The sequence below is a fragment of the Nicotiana sylvestris genome, chromosome 5, assembly GCF_000393655.2.
Source record: "Nicotiana sylvestris chromosome 5, ASM39365v2, whole genome shotgun sequence".
Taxonomy (NCBI): Eukaryota; Viridiplantae; Streptophyta; class Magnoliopsida; order Solanales; family Solanaceae; genus Nicotiana; species Nicotiana sylvestris.
In genome coordinates, this window is record NC_091061.1 from 75,816,839 (window position 1) to 75,838,856 (window position 22,018).

Here is a 22,018-nt window from a genome sequence, read left to right on the forward strand (position 1 = left end):
GAAGCTGCAAAAGACTTGATGAACACATTCCCCCTGTTTCCTTATTTGGATTTACACAACAGTAACAACTAGAAGGCATGAAATATCCCCACCTTCTAAGTGTATCATCATGTGGTAATTTTCCCTTCCAAACATTCCACATGAAGAAAAGATATCGTAAATGGTAGTCCCTTCACCCATATGTTCTTGTAAACAATGATAAAGTCTTTTCTCCTTCTTAGGTACTCCCAGGAAGACTTGATACTAAACTCACCCTTGTCTCCAACATCAAGAAAGGTTTATCTAGGTCATCATGAAGTACCAGAGAGGATTAACATTCTCCAGAATGTGCACTGCTAGGTCTTCTAGTAGTATCTCCCTTAATTTGTCTTCGCCTCAAACTTCATCATATACCACATCATATATTTTGCACATTGTCTCATCACAATAAAAATCTGAAGGATTAACAAATTGGTTCTTGTTTCTCCAATCTAGGTATAACTCTTATTTTGATTCCACGTATTTTGCTATATCCGTATTTTCGTTCATAGTTCGTATCCGAATTGAGGTCAAGGATTTTTATATCAATTCTTGGGTTGCATTTTGATTATCTTCAAATAAAAAAATCACAAAAAGCTGTTTTTCGATTGTTCTTATTTGATTTCCAGAAATAGAAAACCATCATTGTTCGTCTCTTATATTGTTGCGACTAATTTTTCAAACACGAATCAAAATTAAAATTATTCTTTTGATTATTGACTCTCTGTGTTAGAATTAAGATTGAAGTTTGATGAAGATGAGAGTTAGAGAGAAAATAGAAGCTACTGCTAAGAGATAATCTAGGGCAAAAGAAAAAAAGATTTTTCATTCATAATCTGGAATGTTCTTTACAAGACCTATGTATAACACTTAACTCACGTGTAGACAAAATAAGATAACTTAGGGGGTATTGGGAAAATAGCCAAGTGTATATATCAACTCTCAAGGGGCCTAACTGCAAAACCTTTAAACGAAATACTTATTGATTAATAATAACTAATATAACTACCAACAATTCCTCATAATCTTCAATTCACATCAGTCCTCCCTTATTAAGTTCTTCCTTGTCCTCAAGGAAGAAAAGAAGGAAATCTGATCTTCAAGGCTTGATAATCTTCCCAAGTAGCCTGATCAGCTGATAACTTCTCCGACTGAACTAAAACTTGAGCAACTGCTTTATTTCCTTTATGCACCATCCTCCTGTCATGAATCTTGAATGGTTGAGGGCAGTAAGAGCTGGAAAGTTCAATCACAGGTGGGTGAGAGATGACTGCGGGTAACTTGTGACAAGGTTTAAGCTGTGATACATGGAATGTGAAGTGTAGTAAGAGCTGAGTAGGTAAGGATAGTTTGTATGCTACAGAACCTATCTTTTGTAGAATCTGGTATGGTCCATAGTATTTGGCTGAAAGTTTGATGAAATGATGACCTGACATGGTCACTTGGCTGTATGGTTGGACATTTAGGTAGACCCAGACACCTTCTTGAAAGACTCTATCTGATCAATGCTAATTGGCATGTTCCACCATCCTATGGTGTGCCCTTGCAATGTGATACCTCAGTAGTTGGGACTTGAATTCTCTAGTGAGTAAGCTTCTGTAAACTTCTTTAAGGGATGAATCTCCAGCTACATATGGTAAGTGAATGGGTGGTGGTCGACCATAGAGTTCCTCATAGGGGGTTACTTGAATAGAGGTGTGAAAGGTAGTGTTGTACCACCATTCTGCCGCAGCCAAGTAGATGAACCAATCCGTCTGAGAGTCTGAGCAAAAACATCTTAAGTAAGTCTCCAAACACCTATTAATCACTTCTGTGTTCCCATCTGTTTGGGGGTGATAGGAAGTTGAAGTGTTAAGAGTCACTCCCAACATAGAAAATATCTCTTGCCACACCTTACTAGTGAAAATTAGATCACTGTCACTCACTATATCCTCGGGCATTCCGTGAAGCTTATAGATGTGATCAATGAACAGTTTTGCAATATCATAAGCTGAATATGGATGAGATAGACCCACAAAGTGAGCATACTTAGTTAGCCTATCTACCACAACCCAAATTACAGTTTTCCCTTTTGACTTTGGTAAACCTTCTATATAAAGTCCATGTTTATACTTCCCCAAGCTACAACTGGTATTCTTAAAGGCTGCAAAAGGCCTAGGTATGGTGAGTTATCATATTTGTGTCTCTGGTAGATAGCACAATCTTTGACATATTGCTAAACATCATCTTTCAAACCCTTCCAGTAGAATAGGGCAACTATCTTCTTGTAAGTGTGATCAATCCCTGAATGTCCTCCAATTAGAGAATCATGCCAGAGTTGCATGATGTCTTTCCTTAATTGCATATCAGGCCCGATCACCAGTTTCCCTTGACTTTTCAATTGCTCATGTACATAAGTGTAGCCCTTACTCTCCAACTCCTTTGCTTCCAGAGTTATGATCATTTCTTGTACTTCAGGGTCCAAATCCCAACTTTGCATAATTAGCTTAAGCAGATCTGTCTTAACTGTGGATAAGGTCATAACAGCCAACTCCACTAAGGGTAATCTAGATAAGGCATCAATAGCCTTGTTTTCCTTTCCCTTTTTATATTCAATGTTGAAGTCATATTGCATAAGCTTTGTTATCCATTTAAGTTGGGATCCAATGTGTAACTTCTATTCAAGTAAGAATTTGAGGGCCTTCTGGTCTATTTTAACAATAAATGTCCTGCCAGTTAAGTATTGAGACCATTTGCCCATAGCCATGACCAATGTTAGTAGTTCCTTGTCATAAACTGAAGGCAAAGTGTGTTTTGAAGGCATAATGCCTAGAGTGTGTCTTGAAGGCAGTCTTAGGTATGTCTGCCGAAGCCATTCTTATCTGATGATATCCAGCTCTCAAGTCTATTTTGGAATAGACTTGAGACCCACCCAACTCATCAAGCAACTCTTCTATCACAGGAATAGGAAATTATCTTTTACTGTCACTTTGTTCAAGGCTCTATAATCCACAAACAACCTCCATGAACCATCCTTCTTCCTAACTAATACCACTGGAGAGGCATAGGGGCTCGAACTGTATTGAATTAGTCCCTGATTCGTCATTTTTTGAACCAGCTTTTCAATGACATCTTTTTGAACTGGTGAGTACTTATAAGGTCTGGAGTTCAATGGAATGATTTCTTCTATCACAGGGATGTGGTGATCAAAGACACCTCTAGAGGGAGGTAATTGCTTTGGTTCACCAAAGATCATCTCATATTCTTCCAACAACCCTACAACTGGGGCAGAGTCACACCCCTGCTCATGTTCAGGTGTTCCTGTCGGTTCAGCTTCTGCACACATCACCTTGACCATAAAGAACTATGATGTTTCCACTATCATCTTACTTAAGGATTTAGCATCAACTGTTTTGAACTTTTGTTGAATGCCCTGTAAAGTCAACAGTTTTCCTTGATATTCAAACTCCATAATCAATTTCCTGAAGTTAAACCTAATATCCTCCAATGGACATAACTACTGAATTCCCAGCACCATATCACTTTTCCCTATAGGAAATATCAGGAAGTCATCCTGAAACATGGCTCCTTGCATGAACCACTTGAACCCCTTACACATTCTATCAGTTGGGATTACTCTACCATCTACTACTTGGACTAGTTGTGACTTAGTTTTACTGATCACACAGCCCAATCTCTTAGTTGTTTCTTCATCAATAAAGTTGTGGGTTGATCCACAGTCAATAAAGACTTCTAAAGGCTTCTTTTCAGTGAAACCTTTGAGTCTCAAAGTATTATACCCCATTGTTCCATTTAAAGCATGTAATGAAATGGCACAGTTCTCCATAGTCTCCTTCAGTAGTTCTTTCTCTTCCACTTCTATTACTTCATCACCCTCTTCTTCTTCAATCTCGTGTTCTTCCTTCTCCTCCAATTTTAATGAAAACAACTGTCTCTTAGCCTTACACCTATGTCTCGAAACAAATTTTTCATCGCAGAAAAAACAGATTCCATTGGCTCTCTTTTCATCCATCTCTGTTGGAGTCAATCTTCTCCTTCTACTGTTGTCCATCCTTACAATAAGAGGTTTTCTGAAATTGCTGACTCCTCTTTTGTGCATGGTATTAGGGTTTTACCCCATTGTTCCTCTATTTTGAGTGATTCCTGGACTAGTAGCTTTGATGGCTTTGCTTTGGGCAGCAAAGTTAGACTCCTGCAGTCTGGCTAGGTAGTAAGCCTGGGGCAAGGTGTTTGGGTTCCCCACTCTCACTGTACTGCTAAGTTCAAGCTTGATGTTATTTAGGAATATGCTAATAGCATGCTCCACTGAGAGATTGAGCCTTGTCATCACATCAATGAAGGCCTTCTGATACTCATTTACTGTCCCAGTATGCTTCACATTCACTAACTCTGTCATAGGGTCAGAATACTCTGCCCCAAAAGTATCACATAAAGCCCATATGTATTCTTCCCAAGCTGGAAGAGGCAATGACCCTCTACTCCTCATATACCCTAGGTGCCACTGAAGTGCATCTCCTTCAAAATGTAGAGAAACTAGCTTCATCCTCTGTTGAATAGTGACCTCTTCCTCTGAGAAAAGTTGCTCACCTTATATAGCCATGTTCTCAAGTCCTCCCCATTAAACTTTGGGAACTCTACTTTGGTATATTTGGTGAATGATATGTTTGGCAATAGTACATGGTGATTGTTTGAGTATGTTTGGTTCTGATGAGTTATAGGTGTTGGTTGATATGGGCTGGTAGTTTGTAAATAAGGTGCGTGATGGTAGAGAGGTGGTGGAATGTGGGTGTTTGGAATATTATAGACTAAAGGGAATTGGGTGTGGTGAGCATACAAATTATAAGGAGTTTGAGATTCAGGGTAATTTCCTTGGAACTGATTAGGATGGTTCTGACCTTACCTATTTGGTGCAGGTTGTGATTGATCAAAGTTGACCCTGAGAATTTGAACTTGAAGGTTTTGAAGTGGGATATTATGACTAATGCTGAAATTGTGATTAAATGGTATAGGATTATAAGGATGTATCTGTGTTGTAGTGTTTTGTACAATGGGGAACTGAAAGTTTGAATGACCAGAGCTCCTAGGGTTCATACCAATTGGGGATAGTGGCTGGTTGGGTAGTGTCTGAATTGGAGCAGGGTTACCTCCCTAAGTCGTTAAGCTCGGGTATAGGAGAGAAGCAGGGAGCTGAGGTGGAACAGTCACACTCATCAATGGAACAGTGCTTTGCGGCTTATTCTCATATGGGAAGCTAATTGGCAATGCATTCACAGAACTGAGTGGACTATTTGTCTCCTGAAGAAGGGTCCTTCCCCTTTTCTGGTCTTTCTCTTCCATGAACTACCTCCTGAGATCTCGAAGAGCTGAATCTTGAGCTCGAATAGCTTGCTCCTGTCGCAATTCCATTTGTTCTTGTCTCTGGTTATACTGGTTTATGTCAGCAGACATCTTGTGAAGGATACCCATCACCTCTGTTATTTCAGAAGTCATGGATTTACGGTGCCAAGAGCGCCGCTCTGATACCACTGATGCAAGCTGAGAGTTAGAGAGAAAATAGAAGCTACTGCTAAGAGATAATCTAGGGCAAAAGAAAAAAGGATTTTTCATTCATAATCTGGAATGTTCTTTACAAGACCTATGTATACCACTTAACTCACGTGTAGACAAAATAAGATAACTTAGGGGGTATTAGGCAAATAGCCAAATGTACATATCAACTCTCAAGGGGCATAACTGCAAAACCCTTAAATTAAATACTTATTAATATATATAGAGCACATTCAACTTGACATCATTTTTTATTTTGGCACTCTATCTCTACCTTGTTTCATTTTGGCCCTCCAACTCTATTTTATATGTTTCATTTTGGCCTTCCAACTATATTTTTTATGTTCCACTTTAACACAAAGCTGAAACCAGTGCAAAAAATATAGCGCGTGTGTATACACAAATCTGAGCTGTAATAAATATCCAATTAAATGTTGCCACTTGATTTTTTCATCCATGTCAAACAGGTCAATACTAAAATACCCGTCCCGACCGTATTTTTTCATTCACTATTGCCCCATCTTCATTCTCTAAGTTCCAAAGCTTTCATGTGCCGCTTTCATACCTGGCTCGTTTAGATGAAATAAATCCACAAAAAATATAGTCAGGTTCAGATATTTTAGTATTGATCCGTTTGATATGGATAAAAAAAACAAGTGACAACATTTAATTGAATATTTATTACACTTCAGATTTGTGTATACACATGCACTATATTATTGGTTTCAGCTTTTGTGTTAAACTGAAACATAAAAAATAGAGATAGAGGGCCAAAATAGAACAAAATAGAGATAGAGTGCCAAAATAAAAAATGGTACCAATAGCGCCTAATAACGAGTATAACTACCAGCAATTCGTCTTAATCTTCAAGTCACATCAAACTTTTGTTTGAGATTGGAACCCTAATCGCCATGGCAGAATCGAAAATTTGGGGGTTTTGCTCAAATCCGAAAAGTTTGAGCTCGAAATCGACTGGGGGTGTTCTAATCTTGTTGGTACAGCTTGATTGAGGTGAAATCTGAAGCACTGGATCAGATTGCGGCTGTTTTGGAAAGTTTTGCTTAGAATTTCAACGCGGTTCTCAAAGGAGAAGTCGACTGGGATTTTTCGATTCAGGGATCGTTGGAGCAAATTGAGTACTAGGCTTTTGCTCGAATTGTTGAATGGAGCTCGTATGTCAAAATTGAACTCAGTTGGTGAAGCTTCAGTGCATTTGGGATCGAATTTTTGCAGCTGCTGTGCGAAGAGCAGAGCTTCAGATTTTCCTCTAAGTACAGCTATTACGTGCCCTACGCAACGTATTTACACATCGACGCGTAGCTGATTCCAATAATTCATCATTGAAGATTGAACATGTTAGATTTCTGAAGTTTAATCTTAGTTCGATTTCTGAAAGTTGAAAGGATTTGAGTTTCAACTGAACTACTACTTCGTTCTAAATAATTGATTTGAATGAATTCGACTTGTGTTGCTTAGCTTGATTTCTGAGTATTGATCTGAAATCTGTCGTAGCTACTACAAATTTGAAACTCCATTTGTGTTCAATTTGTTGCTGCCAATTGTGATCTATATCCTTGATTGAGTTTCTGAGTTGTTAACTGAAAACTTCATCGATAGCTTGGTTGAATAATCTCTGTGTGCGATGCTATGTTGAACTGGTTGTCTTCTTGATGACCTGTGTGATTCTTGAGTTTGAATTTTGAATTAACACTTGTTGATTGATGCTACGATTGAACAATCGTTTCTGTTCTTCAGAATTGCAGCAGTAGAAATTTCACTGTGAGCTTCGACATTCAAGTTGTATACTGTAAAATCGGAGGGTCCAATTTTCCATCGTTATCACACCTCGAAGGCTCGGAATCACGGTCGAGTTTCATCTCTCGAGGGCCATCGACGCTCGACCTCGGGACAGTATGAGGCCGACGATCATGGGAAGAAAATGGGGAGTTCCCAAGGCGTGGAGCTAGAGCCGACAAAATCTGTCAGGCTAGTCTGAGCTCGTATCGTGGCATTAACTAGGTGTCCCATCTCCATATCTTTGTAATAAATGCACTTGTACTATGTTGGGATCCTTGTCATTTTTTAAACATCTGTTGCCTCCATACTAAATATACAAGAACATTCCCTCTTCTCTCTAACACATTCTCTTGGTCTCGTTATCTCATTTATTGCCCATATTTATTGTGTTCTATTTATTGTTCATCATTTACTACTTATTATTGGCCATAAAGAGCCCCCTTTGATTTATTTATAATTGTTAGTCTCCATCGACCACTTTCGATAGTTCCCAGCCGAGCTTCAGACTCGACCCCGAGGCCCTCGAATAGGCAAGCTCGAAGCCCCGATTGGCAGCGATTCAGTTTGATTAACATCTCGTTTTTAGGCTTTTATTTCGTATCTAAGTCTTTCACATAGCATCAACTACCTAACAACTAGCATAAAAACAGATCATGTATTTTTAGAACCACTAAATCAAATTTAATTGTTATTACCATTTTCACGAGAAATACAAGTGTTAATTGTGATTCCCTGCAGTTGGGATAACTGAAGCTCAAACTGCTCAATATTGAATTTTGGTAAAAAGCTACCGTTATACACCAGTTCTTGCACCAGTTTTAGGCTATTTTTCTGCAGCTTGGGTTCTCTGTCTAGTTGAGAGAACTTGCAGTATCTTTCCCAGTTGCTTCAGATTGTTGAATAGCATGCAGTTTATGGTGATTTTTTTGCACTAGTTGAGCATAGTTTTTGCATCAACTTTTTCCATCATTAGCTACTGAAACTAATTGAAACATGTAGATTGGTGATTGACTGCAGGTCTACAGTAGAAACTCTGCCTTGAGCAGGTTCTTGTGCAGAAATAGAAATCCTGGTTGCGTGAGTTTTTTAACTGACCAACAACTGTGGAAAAGAATTTTGGTTTCCTGCTTGTTTTGACAGTAAAGTTGCTGCATTTTCTGAGTTTTTGAACTGCCAAATATCCTTGTTCTACTGCTGATATGTGAGAACAGTTGAAGTGAGTACTGGTTGAGTGCTAAGTTTCTGCTCAACTGTGCTTTCTGCATTATTTGACAGCAAAATTGCATTAGTTTGGTGCAGTGTTTGACGAATTTTTTTTGCACAGTTTCAGTTAGAATGACTGTCCAGTTTAACTGCAGTTGGTTTGACTTTTGAGTTAGGGCTGCTACTGGAAACTTGAAATTGTGAAGTTTTGAGTTGCAGCTCTACTAATTTGCTGCTGAAAACTTGGTACCCTGATTTGCTGCTGAAAAAAAATTGCCTAAGCTCAACTAATTAGCTGCAAGTTTCTACTAGTTGACTGCATTTCTGCACTGCCCTGAAGCTGCACTGTTTAGCTTGCTCTGAAGCAACAAACAAACCCAGTGCAATCCTACACAGTGGGGTCTTGGGGAGGGTAGTGTGTACGCAGATCTTACCCCTACCTTATGAAGGAAGAGAGGCTGTTTCCGATAGACCCTCGGCTCAAGAACAATGAAAAAGACACAATAAACAAATAGTAACAATGGCAAGTAAATAAGATAACAGAAACAAATAGCACAACATGTAATAGCAAAGGAATTAGGAACCTGTGGAAGTTTGTGAAATCCTTCAGATTGGTGACCTGTTGAAGAACCTGTGGTTGAAGTCTAATTTTTTTTTTCTTTGGACAGCTGATTTCCGAGCTTGAGCTGCAATTTTCTGCGCCTTTTCTGCTGAAATTTTGGTGTGCTGCCTGGGAATCCATTGAACAGTTTGGCACTACTACTCTCAGCTTTGGACTAGCATTTGAGCCTTTTCCTACAACTCAATTGAGCAGTATTTGACTGCAAAATTACTGCCCTATTCCTTCACTTTTGAAACTGTCGGGAAGCTGCAGATTAACAGTCAGTTTTTTACATCATATTTGCAGCAGCTCTTGTACCTATATCTTCCCTGTTTGCTGCTGAAAATTACAATCTTGAGCCAACAATTGAGCTTGAAATCAGTAGCTTGGGGCTGAGTTGGAGCTGATAAACTGAGGGATTGACCAAGCATCTTGCATTGTGAAGTATCTGCGCCTGTGATCCCAGATTTCCTTTGACAGTTACATTAGGTGCACAACCAGTTGATTCTTTGTGCTCCATTGATTGTTTGGGACAACTGGTTATGGTGAATGGTTGGATTGCAGAAGTTCAGGAGTTCTGTTTTCTGTCCAATTTTCTGCCCAAAGTTTTCTTGTTTATTAACTCTAAACTAGTGTAAACTTGATATTAGTTCATATTGAGTATTATTCTAGTTTCTTTGTGTACTTTGTTATTTCATGCAAATTTTTCGTGTTTTTCTCTTTTATTTTCATTGTGAATTGTTTGGTTCAAGTCTGTTTGCTTTTAATTGTCCGTCCTTGTGAATACACAACTTCCGCTCCACCCCGAAGACGGTTGGAACCGCTCCACCCCGAAGACAGTTGGAACTTATTGTGAAACCTTGGGACTTAAGTTTGCTAGCAATTTTGGCTTCACTACTTGAGAAGAAAAAGGCAAGAGTGAATAGGACTTGAAGATAGCAAACACCAATTTGTGCAAAGTGTGATACACGAGCGCTGAGCGACATCAAGTGATCTTGGTGAGGGCTTTACTACTAACTTGTTTGCTCGTTTTGTAGGTATCATGGAGTACGTACAAGCTTCTAGTCCTAATTGTGATCCAAGGAGTGAGACTCCAATGCATGAAGTAGCATTGATGCTTTATGACATAAGTGAGAAGGTTACTAATCATACCATATGGCAACACAAAACGAATGCAAGGTTGAATTTCATATTGGGGGAATCTCACTTGAGGCAACAAGGAAGGGAGAGTAGTATGACGCTTACTAATTCCTCTGCTACCTCTCATTCACAAGTGCGACAAATGCTTCAAAGAGGAAAACCGCAATATAACCAACATATCCAAATACCATAAAACTTACCAAAGCGATTACAATCACCAAAAGGACCTTATTTTCCTACATAAAACTACGGACCACCTACCTACTACCAACACCAACTACAACCCCCAACTACACTTCAACCACTGCAAGTACCTCAACTACAACCTTATCAAACTTCACCACTATACGAACAAACAATTCCCAATCATGGTCCTTGTGGATCGGATCATCCATATAATATACAAAAAGAAATTCCAGATATTTGAGATCTTTCTCTTTGAATAAGATCTCAATTCCAGCGACAGTTTCATTAGATATATTACAACTAGAATCCCTCTTTTTTCCGATCCAGTTCCTCCACCAACGCGAACCCCAGTTAGATTCAGGCATGCTACACTTTTTAGTTATTGGGAGAACCCAAGTACTCTCTTTCGGATTCAGGAAACAACTCTCAGAGATCTTTTTTCCTTTGGGAAGATACAGGAGCGAAACAATCAACCTATTGATATTGGAAAACCCAACTAGACCACAACTAACTTGTCAAGATCCTCGGATGATTAACAACCCACTTTTTCCACATGATTAAGAGGACACCTTGAATGAGTTGGATAACATCCAACAAGTTTTCAATGACAAATATAGGGGGGATGAAGTGAACCAAAGGGGAAGAGTCCAAATGAGTTTGACAGCATCCAACAAGTTTTCAATGACAAATATAGGGGGGATGAAGTGAACCAAAGGGGAAGAGTCCAAATGAGTTTGACAACATCCTTGAAAAATGCAAAGAGAAAAAGTAAGGATGAGAGACAAATGATAGAGAGAAGTAATGGAGTGAAAAGTGACAACTCAAGAGTGAAAAAAGGAGAGAAAGTGTGGAGTGAAGTGAGTGAGTTGTCACAAGAAAAGAGTGAAGAGCTTAAAAAGAAAATAAGAGAAAAGAAAGAGGGAAAACAAAAAGAGATTGGGGATTTTCCTTATTCTATTGCTAATATCCTTTCTTATTTCTGTAATTGTTTTGTATCTTGTGAAGGAACTTTTGGAGACTAGCCATTAAGTGAAGTTCAATCCACATTGCTGAACTTGGAAGAATATCAAGCTACCTTTTTAAGAGAACTTTTGAAATTCAATGAGCAAGTTCAAGGTAAAGAGAATTTCACTTTAGAAGAGCTTCAAGGTGAAATAACTTATTGTTCTGCTCATGATAATTTAGTTGATTGTGGTGACACTTTGAGTGTGACATATAATTATGACATTGATGAGTTTGATACTTCTTTATCTTCTAATGAGAAAAATAGTTATGGCTTGGAACTAGCTAGGAGTTTTTGTGCATTATTGGATGATTCTAGTTCTTTGTTTAATGACTCCTTAGTTAGTGATATGTGTGATATTGAATCTTATGATAACCCCCCCTTTATGGGATGATGCATGTGATGATTCTTTTGATTTTACTTTAACTTTGTTGGAAGAAAATTTTGACCTTTATGAAGAAATGAGTAAAGAAGAATGTGTTGATGATTCTTTTGATTCTATTTTCATTCCTTTGGCCCAAAAATTTAATTTTTATGGTAAAATAAGCAAATGTGAGTGTGGAGATGCCTTGTTGAACAGTGAACAAGTTACATACAATGACATAAATATAGAACAAGAAAACTTGCATTTGTATTCCAATGACTTCTCTTGTATTTGATCTTGATGACTCTTATACATATTTATGTGATGATTCTGTTGAGTATGAAAAGGAAAGTAAAGTTTTTGATGCTAGCACTAGTATTAATTGCTTTACTTATCTTATTACTACTTTTGAAAGAACATTCTTATTGGATTTTGCTAATGCTTCTATGAGAAAAGGTAAGAATATTTCTTTTGGTGTTTTGAGTGACCATTTTGAAGAAAAAGAACCTAACTTTATTGATTATTTTATGAAGGTTCAACAAGAGAAAGTTGCTAAGGGTAAAAAAGGCCTTAAACTAACACTTTGTCATACTTTTTATCAAGAGCTTTTTCTTTTGCCCTAAATCAAAACTGGCATATACGTCTGGCTTATGCTTATCTTGTGCTTATCTAATGCCATTGAGGTAAAAACTCTTAACTTTGAGTATTGTGAAATACTTTATATGATGATTCATGATTAGTTTGGCGTATCTCTTAATTGTCATGTGAAGTTGTTGGAAAGTATGTAGATATTTGGGAATTAATATTTGTGTTTGATCCCAGAGTTGTTTCTTATCATGGTGAAGTGTCTTTCTTTGAATTGGAGAGTATGTTTTTATCGCTTCTTATGACATTTGGTTATACCAAAGTGTGCACTTTGTTGAGGATTTTACAAGATTGTGATATTGTTGGAAGCATGAAACTTTACACTCTCTTGATTCTTCTCATGAGTATTATTTTTCTTACAGTCAAGTTTGTGCTATTTGTGTAGGAGATGTGTTCTTTATAGATTATGACACTTAGCAATATAATAAGAGTGTCAAATTTGAGTGCAGGATTGTGACCTTTGATCTTTTAGCTTGGACATATAATGCTTTGATTGTGATTGGCTTGGTAGTATGTTTGCCCCTTTCTTTGTTTTGCAAGGTACAAATTCGAGGACGAATTTCTTTCAAAGGGGAGAAGATGATACACGCCGTATGAGCATGCCTAACTAGGATGATTTCCAAGTCAACATCATAGCATTGGAGTTCTTTAAATGAGTTAATATCAAGAAGGCTATTATGGCAATTTAGCTATTTAAGTTAGTCTTATAATTTAAGTCTACTTAGCTTCCTTTACTAGCTAAAGGTATTTTGGTTATTTAGCCTAAATAGCGCTCTAGTATAAATAGCTAAGCATTAGTGTATTTAGAGTTAGATTTGATGAATGATAAACTTGAATACATGCAAGTTTCACACTCTTTCCTTATCTTTTAATTAATGCATTTACGAGTTTATGACCTTAATTCCTTTATTGTTTTGCTTATGCTTTCATTAGTGTTAAATTAATCTTAGTTGGTGAGCAATTAATAGTGAATTCTTAATTGCTTAATTACTTTATTCGGGGTTTCATGAGTTGCTAATCTCTTGAGGGTTCTCTTAGCTTAGGGTTACAATTGATTGAATTCATAGAGGTAATTAAGTTTCATAGTCTAATTGGTTCTTGTTTCTCGAATCAATTTTAGGTCTAGCTCTTATTTTGATTTCGCATATTTTTTTGTATCCGTGTTTTCGTTCATAGTTCGTATCACATAATAACAATATCCAACCGCATCGTTCCGCACTAACACAATAACAACATCCAACAGTATTGCTTCGCCCTGACACAATAACAATATCCAACTTTATTGCTTCGCCCTGACACAATATCAATCACAATCGCACAGCAGAAACCTCATTCCAACACCCAAATAATCTGCTCAACTTGTCCACATGTTCCACAATAATCACAAAATAATAATGCCAAAATTTCATCAAGGATATGAGTTCATAATTTATCAACAATGTGAATAAGGACATAAAAATAGTAAAAATACGGATAGCGTTTAACATATAAAGCATTAATATGGCTAAAATAATTGTTGTGATCATGTTCACGTAGCTATAAAGTGATTAAGCATGTTTCATATAAAACACATCCTCAAATTAAAGTATATTAATAGCCTAAGATCTGATTTGGTCATAAGCCACACATAGTTGTGTATTATCTTGTCACCTAGTGTACACATTATTTTTTTACATAACACGAATAAATAATTAAGGTCAAATCCTAAGAGGTATTCTTCCACACAAGGTTAGGCAAGTTACTTACCTCAAACAAGCCAAATCAGTACTCTAAAATCCCCTACCTCTCGAACCGGCCTCCGAATGGGTCAAATCTAGCAAAAAATAACTCAATAATATCAAACATGGCTATAGAAATCAATTTCAAGTAATAAAGCTCTGATCTTTATCAAATATCAAAAACTCAACCCAGGCTTGCCTCCCGTAACCCGATAAAAGTCACAAATCTAGATTACCCATTCGAATAAAAGTCCATATATATAAGTTTTATCCAAATCCGGCTCCAAAATTAGGGTTCAAATCTCTATTTTTTATTTTAGAAAGTTTTGCCAAAACCCCTAATTTTTTCACTTAGATTGACCAATCAAATGCCAGATTAAAAAATGGAACCGTGAATAATAATCAAATACGAGTCAAAACACTTACCTCAATCCAAGTAGTGAAAATCGCCTAAACAATCGCCCTAATATGAGCTCCCAATCCCAAAATATGATAAAAATAATCTAAACCCTCGATAAAATATGTTATGCCCAGCGCTTCTGCGGTCCATATGTCACTTCGCATCTGCGAAAAAACTATCGCGTGTAATTCACTTGAACCCCCCCCCCAATCCGCTTCTGTGTCCAACACTTCACTTTTGCGAATCCGTTTTTGCGGAAGAAAGTTCGCACATGCGCCAATGCATCTGCACTTAAACAACCACATTTGCGGACTAGCCTGATCCCATTCAAACAGGCATCTTCAACCCCAAGTCATCTTCTACGAACCAAATCTCACAGGTGGGAAAACATTAGGTCTGATCAGCCAATTAACTCCAAAATAATTCGAAGCCTATCCGAAACTTACCCGAGGCCCCGGCACCCCGTCCAACCACACAACCAATCACAAAACATAACACTGACCTACTCCATGTCTCAAATCACACAAAATAACATCAAATATACAAATCGCATCTCAATTCAAGCCTAATGAACTAATCAACTTTTAAACTTCTAAAACCATGTCGGACCATGTCTACCCAACTTGGAATGACTTCAAATTTCGCACACAAGTCCCAAATGTTATAACGAATCTATTCCAACCTCCAGAACAACAATCCAAACCTTATAGCCTCAACTTCCGGTCAAACTTATGAACTTTTCTAACCTTCAAATTTCCAACTTCTGCCAAATAGAATCAAATCAACCTAGTGACCTCCAAATCCAACTTTGTACAAACATCTAAGTCCAAAATCACCATAGAAACCTACTTGAACCATTAAAATACCATTCCGGGGGTCGTTTAAACAAAAGCCAAGTCGCGGTTGACTCTTATAACTTATGCTTCTAAACTTGAAATTAAGTGTTTTAATTCAATCCAAAACCTTCTTGAAACCAAACCAACCATCCCCTCAAGAAATATAACAATAAATACACATACGAGGAGTAGTAAATGGGGAAGTGGGGCTCAAATACACAAAATGACCAGTTGGATCGTTACAACTAGCCCTCGTACCAATGACACAAGCTCTCAGCATGTCCTCCAAGATCTATATGGTACGCTCGGACTGCCCATCTGTTAGGGGATGAAATAAACATGCACAGAAAATGCAAGAAATTAACACAAATTCCTACAAAATCCTATAAAATTGTAAATAATTGGGAGAAATTTATTTCTTTAATTTGTAGAAGTATTTCACATAGGGAAAAAATAACACGCTCACACTCGCTCCCGTGGTCCCGCTTCTGCGGTCTAGACCACCGCACCTGCGGTTTTCACTTACTTGACCATTTCCGCATCTGCGGTTGAAATATCGCACCTGCGCCACGGCAGGTGCGCCTCCTCGATCGCTTCTGCGGTTCTAGCTAACCTTCTACTTGGCCGCATCTGCGGCTGCCTTACGCTTTTGCGGGCATCGCACCTGCGGCCTCTCTACCGCAGGTGAGGTTATGACATCAATAAGAATACTTCAGCTTCCAAACTCAACTCCAACTTTTCCGTCAATCATCCGAAATCACCCCGAGGTTCCCGGGACCTCAACCAATAGTACCAACAAGGCCTATACCACTATCCAAACTTATACCAATCTTCAAAACACCTCAAACAACATCAAACCAATCAAAACACATTGGATTCAAGCCTGAGGTTCCAAGATCTTTCGAATTACGCTTTTGATAAAAAAATCTACCAAACCATGTTTGAATGACCTGAAATTTTGCACACACATCCCAAATGACACAACGGACCTACTGCAACTCCCCAAATTCTATTCTGACCCCTATATCAAAATCTCACCTATCAATCGGAAAATGCCAAAATTCCAATTTTGCCAATTCAAGCCTAAATCTACTCCGGACCTCCAAAACACGTTCCGATCACACTCCTAAGTCCCAAATCACATCCCGAAGCTATCCAAACCATCAGAACTCACATCCGAGCTCTTTAACACATAAGTCAATATCCGGTTGACTTTTCCAACTTAAGCTTCCTCAAAAAAGACTAAGTGTCTCAAACCTGACCAAAATCTTTCCGAACCCGAGACAACCAACCCGATCACACATAGAACTGATAAACAAAGCAATAAGAAGCAGAAATAAGGGAAACGGAGCAGTAACTCATGAGACGACTGGCCGGGTTGTCACAGACACGGTGCACCGAGTGCGACATTTTTATTAAAATCATAAAAAGTACAAAAAGATGCCATGCATTGAATTTAGATCTTTGTTCTATTATTTTAGGATTAATTATTTTATTAAAAAATGAAAATAGCTCATGTTTACATTTTACCTTTTAGTGTTTAGATTTATGATTTTAATTTTATTTAGGATCAAGTAATCTTTATAATTACTTTAATTAGATAATTAGTATAATTTTACAATTTAGATAATTTGAGAATTTAATTCTAGGATTTTTATTAATTAAAGAAAAGGAAAAGAAAAACAAAAAGAAAAAGAAAAAGAAAAAGAAAAAAAGGAATTAGAGAAAACAAGAAAGGGATGTCTTAACTTGGGCCAAAAATGCTGAAGCCCAAACCTCTTTACCCCAAACCCGCCCCAAGATTTCCTCCTATCCATGACCCAAATCAGAATACCCGGTCCAGTCCCACCCTATACCAAACGATGTCGTCTTCCATAGCAATTAATCACATCCAATGATTTCGTTTAATCAAACAGATGAGAACTAACCCCCATTCCATATAAGATTGTCCTAAGCAGCCTCCCCCCATTTAGAACACCCCAGTTCATCTCCCACCAAACCCTAGTCATTCCACGCCGCTCCTAAATCCCCAAACCCCACCGGCCGGCGATGTAACTCCAATCAACCCCAAGTTCATACCACACAATCACCACCCACCCTATTTCCTAATCCATCACCATATTCACCAAAATCCCCATCAAATGCTCTCAGAGCCAGATCTAACAAAACATAAAAGTTCGAGTGTGTTTTTCCTTTGACAATTCGTTGGTTTTTCAAGGTTCGTGTTGGCTCGAAGTCAATGCTAGTTGATTGTTCTTGGAAAGAACAACCGATTAGCGTTCATTTCGGGTCACCCCGGAGTTATTCGAACCCTTTGTTTGGCCAGTGCTTATCAAAGCTTTCTTCATCTTTTGTTTAGGTAATAACCAGTTTCCCTTCCTATTTTCCCCGATTTTCGTGTTTTAGCAATATCTAGCTTTTGAATTTTTGCATTGCATGATTCCAGTTTAAATTATTATGTTAATTTCAGTGTTTATTTAAGGTTGTTTGAATCTCCATTTTAGTAGCTTAACAATTAGGTTAGTTGCATTTGTTAAATAATTATTGCCTTTCGAGTATTTCTTTTAAAAGTTCATTTTTCGTTTAAATTTAGAGGATGCTTGCTTAAATTTTCGATTGAACTCATTTCTGATTATGGTTTGGGATTTACTTTGGGCTTGTTAGTACAAAAGCCCAAGGGTAGGTTTGAGCATGTTTGACTATATGGCCCAACTGCTGATATTTTTCTGAAAGGTAAAAACCAGATTGTCAGGGGTACTTTAGGAACTTGGGTCTAGAGAATCTTTTCAATTAGGAAGGAAGCTTCTAGAAGTAGGAGAAGGCTTGCATGCCAAGAAAAGGGGGGTTGAGATATTTTTTAAAAAGGGACTTGGGGGGTTAAAGTAAAAGAGGGGGAGGACCTAAAGGTGAAAAAAACAAAAACAATCTCTGCTGCCCTAATACTCCTCTATAAAGAGTCTCATTTCCCTAAATTCGAGGGCAAGAGATCAGAGCATGCAAAATAGAAAAAACGGCAGAAATTTTCTTTCTATAATTTTGAGCTAGATTTTTCTTTTCTCTGGAAAAACAAAGTTTGGAAGTGGTATTCTTTGGGAATTTTCTAAATTTCTAAGCTGAAATGATACTGGATTTTGAGGCTGTTTGATTTTGGTTTTCACTGTTGATCTTTACTGTTGCACCTGCCATCTTTGTGCTGCCTTAAGTTGATTTTCAAATCTCTTTGTTTACTTTTGCTGTAACATGTATGTACTTCTGAACCTCTTACGGTTATTTGAGTCATATACATGAAGCTTTTTGTCTCGTTTGCTGCTGTCACTCCCAGATATTATAGGAGCCTATGGATTAGTTTATAGATTCTGAGCTTATCTTGTTCTGTTTCCTTTCCTTCTATGTTTTTCTTGCAGCATATTAGAAGTTTAGCTTAAAACGTATGTACTGGATACCTTATTGGTGTATGAATTCATTCTGTGAAGTCCTTTTGAGGTGTAACTTGATTGCTTTGTTTCTCTCCAAGTATGGACTATATTATGATATGCTGGGAGGTTTTTTTGTGTATCTAAGTTTCATTTTAGGGGATCTGGTTTGAAGTTTTTTGTTTATTTTGATGTTTTGTTAGTCCTAAGAATAGAGTTTGCCTATTTTATTTAGTTATGTTGGTGATGAGTCATTAATAATCTTAACAGTTAATAGATTCAAAGTTATTTACCAGTTATGTGATTAAAGGCATGAATACTGATGTATGGAATTGCTGTTTGTCATATATGTAAGTATGGTTTAGGCTGAATAAGTAGTGACAATTATATGTGTGTGTGGACTATGGTATCTAGTTGAGGTCATTCTAAAATCTGAAGTTAGAAGGCATATTTTCTGTGCTATGGTGTATATAAATGCAATAGTTCGATATTAGTTATTCCAAATGCTTTGAAATAAAATTGGTCAGGCGATTTCTTTTTGAGTACTGCAAATGCTAGGTGATAAATATCTACATTCACTAAGTAATCAGTGTCTAGTCAGTGATGAATTCTTTCACTAATGTTTTCTTTCTCTTTATAAAAGATTGTTAAATAAGCCTTTTGTGTCCCTTTATATAGTTGTTAAATCAGTATACTCACTCGTTGCTTGAGCCATCGAGCTTTGGAGGTGCAATTGGAATCTTCGCAGTATTAACGATTCTCTCAATTCCAATAGTTAAGCCTTACACATCTTGCCGTAACCTCGCAATAATCTCGAACGTAGGAGATGAACAACCGTGAACATCTTTAGTTTGTTGTAGTTCAATACAATTCCTTTAAAGAAAAAATGGATTGAGGTGTGCCATCTAAAATTAGATCATCCATGGCCCTCATCAATTAGATCAAGATCTGAACGTCTTTAGTTTATTTAGCTAAATACAATTCCTTTAAAGAGAAAATGGATTGAGGTGTGCCATATATAATTTGATCATCCATGGCCCTCATAAATGTTGTAACTTAGATATTAAAAATGAATCTTCGTAGTTTGCTCTATGCACGTTACAATAAATTATCATGGCTACGGGTGCGATTCCCGTGACGTAGTTATGATTTGTAATTGCTAAAATTCGGGTGTACATTTCATGTGACCCGACTTCAATTTCCAATAATGTTAAGTAAAATAAACGTGTCGCGAACCGCAGGTACATTTCATGTAGCGTGGTTTACAATGTGTTTTCAAAAACAATCTTGAATTTTCCCAAAAATATTAAAAGCGGTTAGAAAGTTAAAAATGCGCAAAAGGTTTAAAACATGTATTAATCCGATAATTTGGCCAATTATTAATAGTTAAGCGACCGTGCTAAAATCATGGAACCCGGGAATGCCTAACACCTTCTCCCGGGTTAACAAAATTCCTTACCCGTATTTCTATGTTCGCAGACCATAATTAGAGTCAAACTTTCCTCGATTTGGGATTTTAAACCGGTGACTTGGGACATCAATAACTTATCCCAAGTGGAGACTCTGATTTTAATATAAATAATCTTATTTTGATTGTCACTTAAATTGAAAAAACTCCCTTATACCCTTTCGGGGTAGAAAAAGGAGGTGTGACAGCTCTGGCGACTCTGTTGGGGACAAGAACCCAGAATCTCTGGTTCAGGGTTCACGAATTCGAGCTTAGAATAACTGTTATAGTTGGCTTTTATTTATTATCTGATTTTTTATATGTTTGAGCCTAATGTGCTAATTGCCGTTTCTTACCGCTTTGATATTGTTTGGACTGTGTATAAATTATCACAAAACCTCCTCTCTCTGAGTCTTCTAAATCATATGGGAAGGGTTCACTTCGTGTGACTCTCTTCTGTTAGAGTCATATCCCAATTTTAGAACGAGGTTCGGACAAGTTGCAAAGCCGATGAAGCTTCTGTATTCCTGGTACGCTACCCCTCCCCCTCCCCTCTTCTCGGCTCAAGCTGTCCGCTCGGGTAAGCCAGGTCTAGAACAATACACCTAGCTTTTAAACCTAGTATAACGTAGCCTCATGCCGGATCCCTAGTAGGAACGCTTGATTGCATCACGTGCATTTGACGTTGGGGACTCAACACAAGGGTTGGGTCCGTCTAGGACAGGTGTACCCAAAATCAAAAGACCATCCTGATACATTTTACTTGCTACTTGTACATTTATTTGCTTCGGATTGCATGTTGACCGGCTTCTAGAATAGGGGAGAAAAGTTGGAAAAATTAAATTGAGGTATGAGAGAGATAATTACCCGTCTTTGGAAAATCTGGTACCGAAACTCTGTCAAAATTTTGAAAAAAAAAGAAAAGCAAAAGAGAAAAAAGGAATCAAAAATATTTGGTGTTGTTTTTCGTTGCGTCAAAATTTACCGAACTACGCAAGTTTGATTCCCACCAGATGTGGGATACGTAGGCAACCCTCATCGTGTCCAACTCCATTTTTGCAAAAATAACCCGAAAATTGAAATGTTGTCGTTTTGTCATAAATAAAATTAGGCGATGCCGTTTTTGTCTAAATAGCCAAAATGTCCCCAAAAGGGTGCCGGAAGGCTGTTTTTGCAAGAATAGCCACCTATGGCCTTGTTTCAAATTTTTGGTCAATTAGCGAACACAACCCTAAAATCTTCATTCCTGAGGCGTTGAAGGGTCGTATTTGCAAAGGTGTTTTGTTTTGAATTGCAATTTTGAAAAATTGATAATCTTCTCTTGAGTCAAAATAAATCATGGTCTTTTAACCAATCACTTTAAATAAATGTGCAGGATGAGCACTATTGAAAATGAACCTTTTCAAGTTCTAGAGAAAATCCCACTAGAACTCCATATGTTGTGGAATTACCTAGGAGAAGTCAGCAGAGGTGCTGCGATAAAAGCCTTGGGCGGCCTCATTGGTCTTTTGAAGGTTAAACCGAGGTTGGATATAATTGAAGCTTTAATACCCTTTTGGGACCCGGCACATAACGTATTCCATTTCTCTGATTTTGAGCTAACCCTTACATTGGAGCAAATAACGGGTTGTGTTGACCTTAGTGGAAATCTCAGGAACCGCTACCCAGTGGCACCAAGAGCAGTGACTCCTCACAAGTTT

General features: G+C 37.7%; 1 long non-coding RNA gene across 1 annotated transcript; it reads left to right on the top strand.

Moving 5' to 3' along the window:
- Positions 1-6,370: 6,370 nt before the first annotated feature.
- LOC138891236 (uncharacterized) lies at positions 6,371-7,703 on the top strand. Its single transcript, XR_011407603.1, has 2 exons — positions 6,371-6,920; positions 7,321-7,703. It is a non-coding gene; the product is annotated as an uncharacterized lncRNA (long non-coding RNA).
- Positions 7,704-22,018: the final 14,315 nt, after the last annotated feature.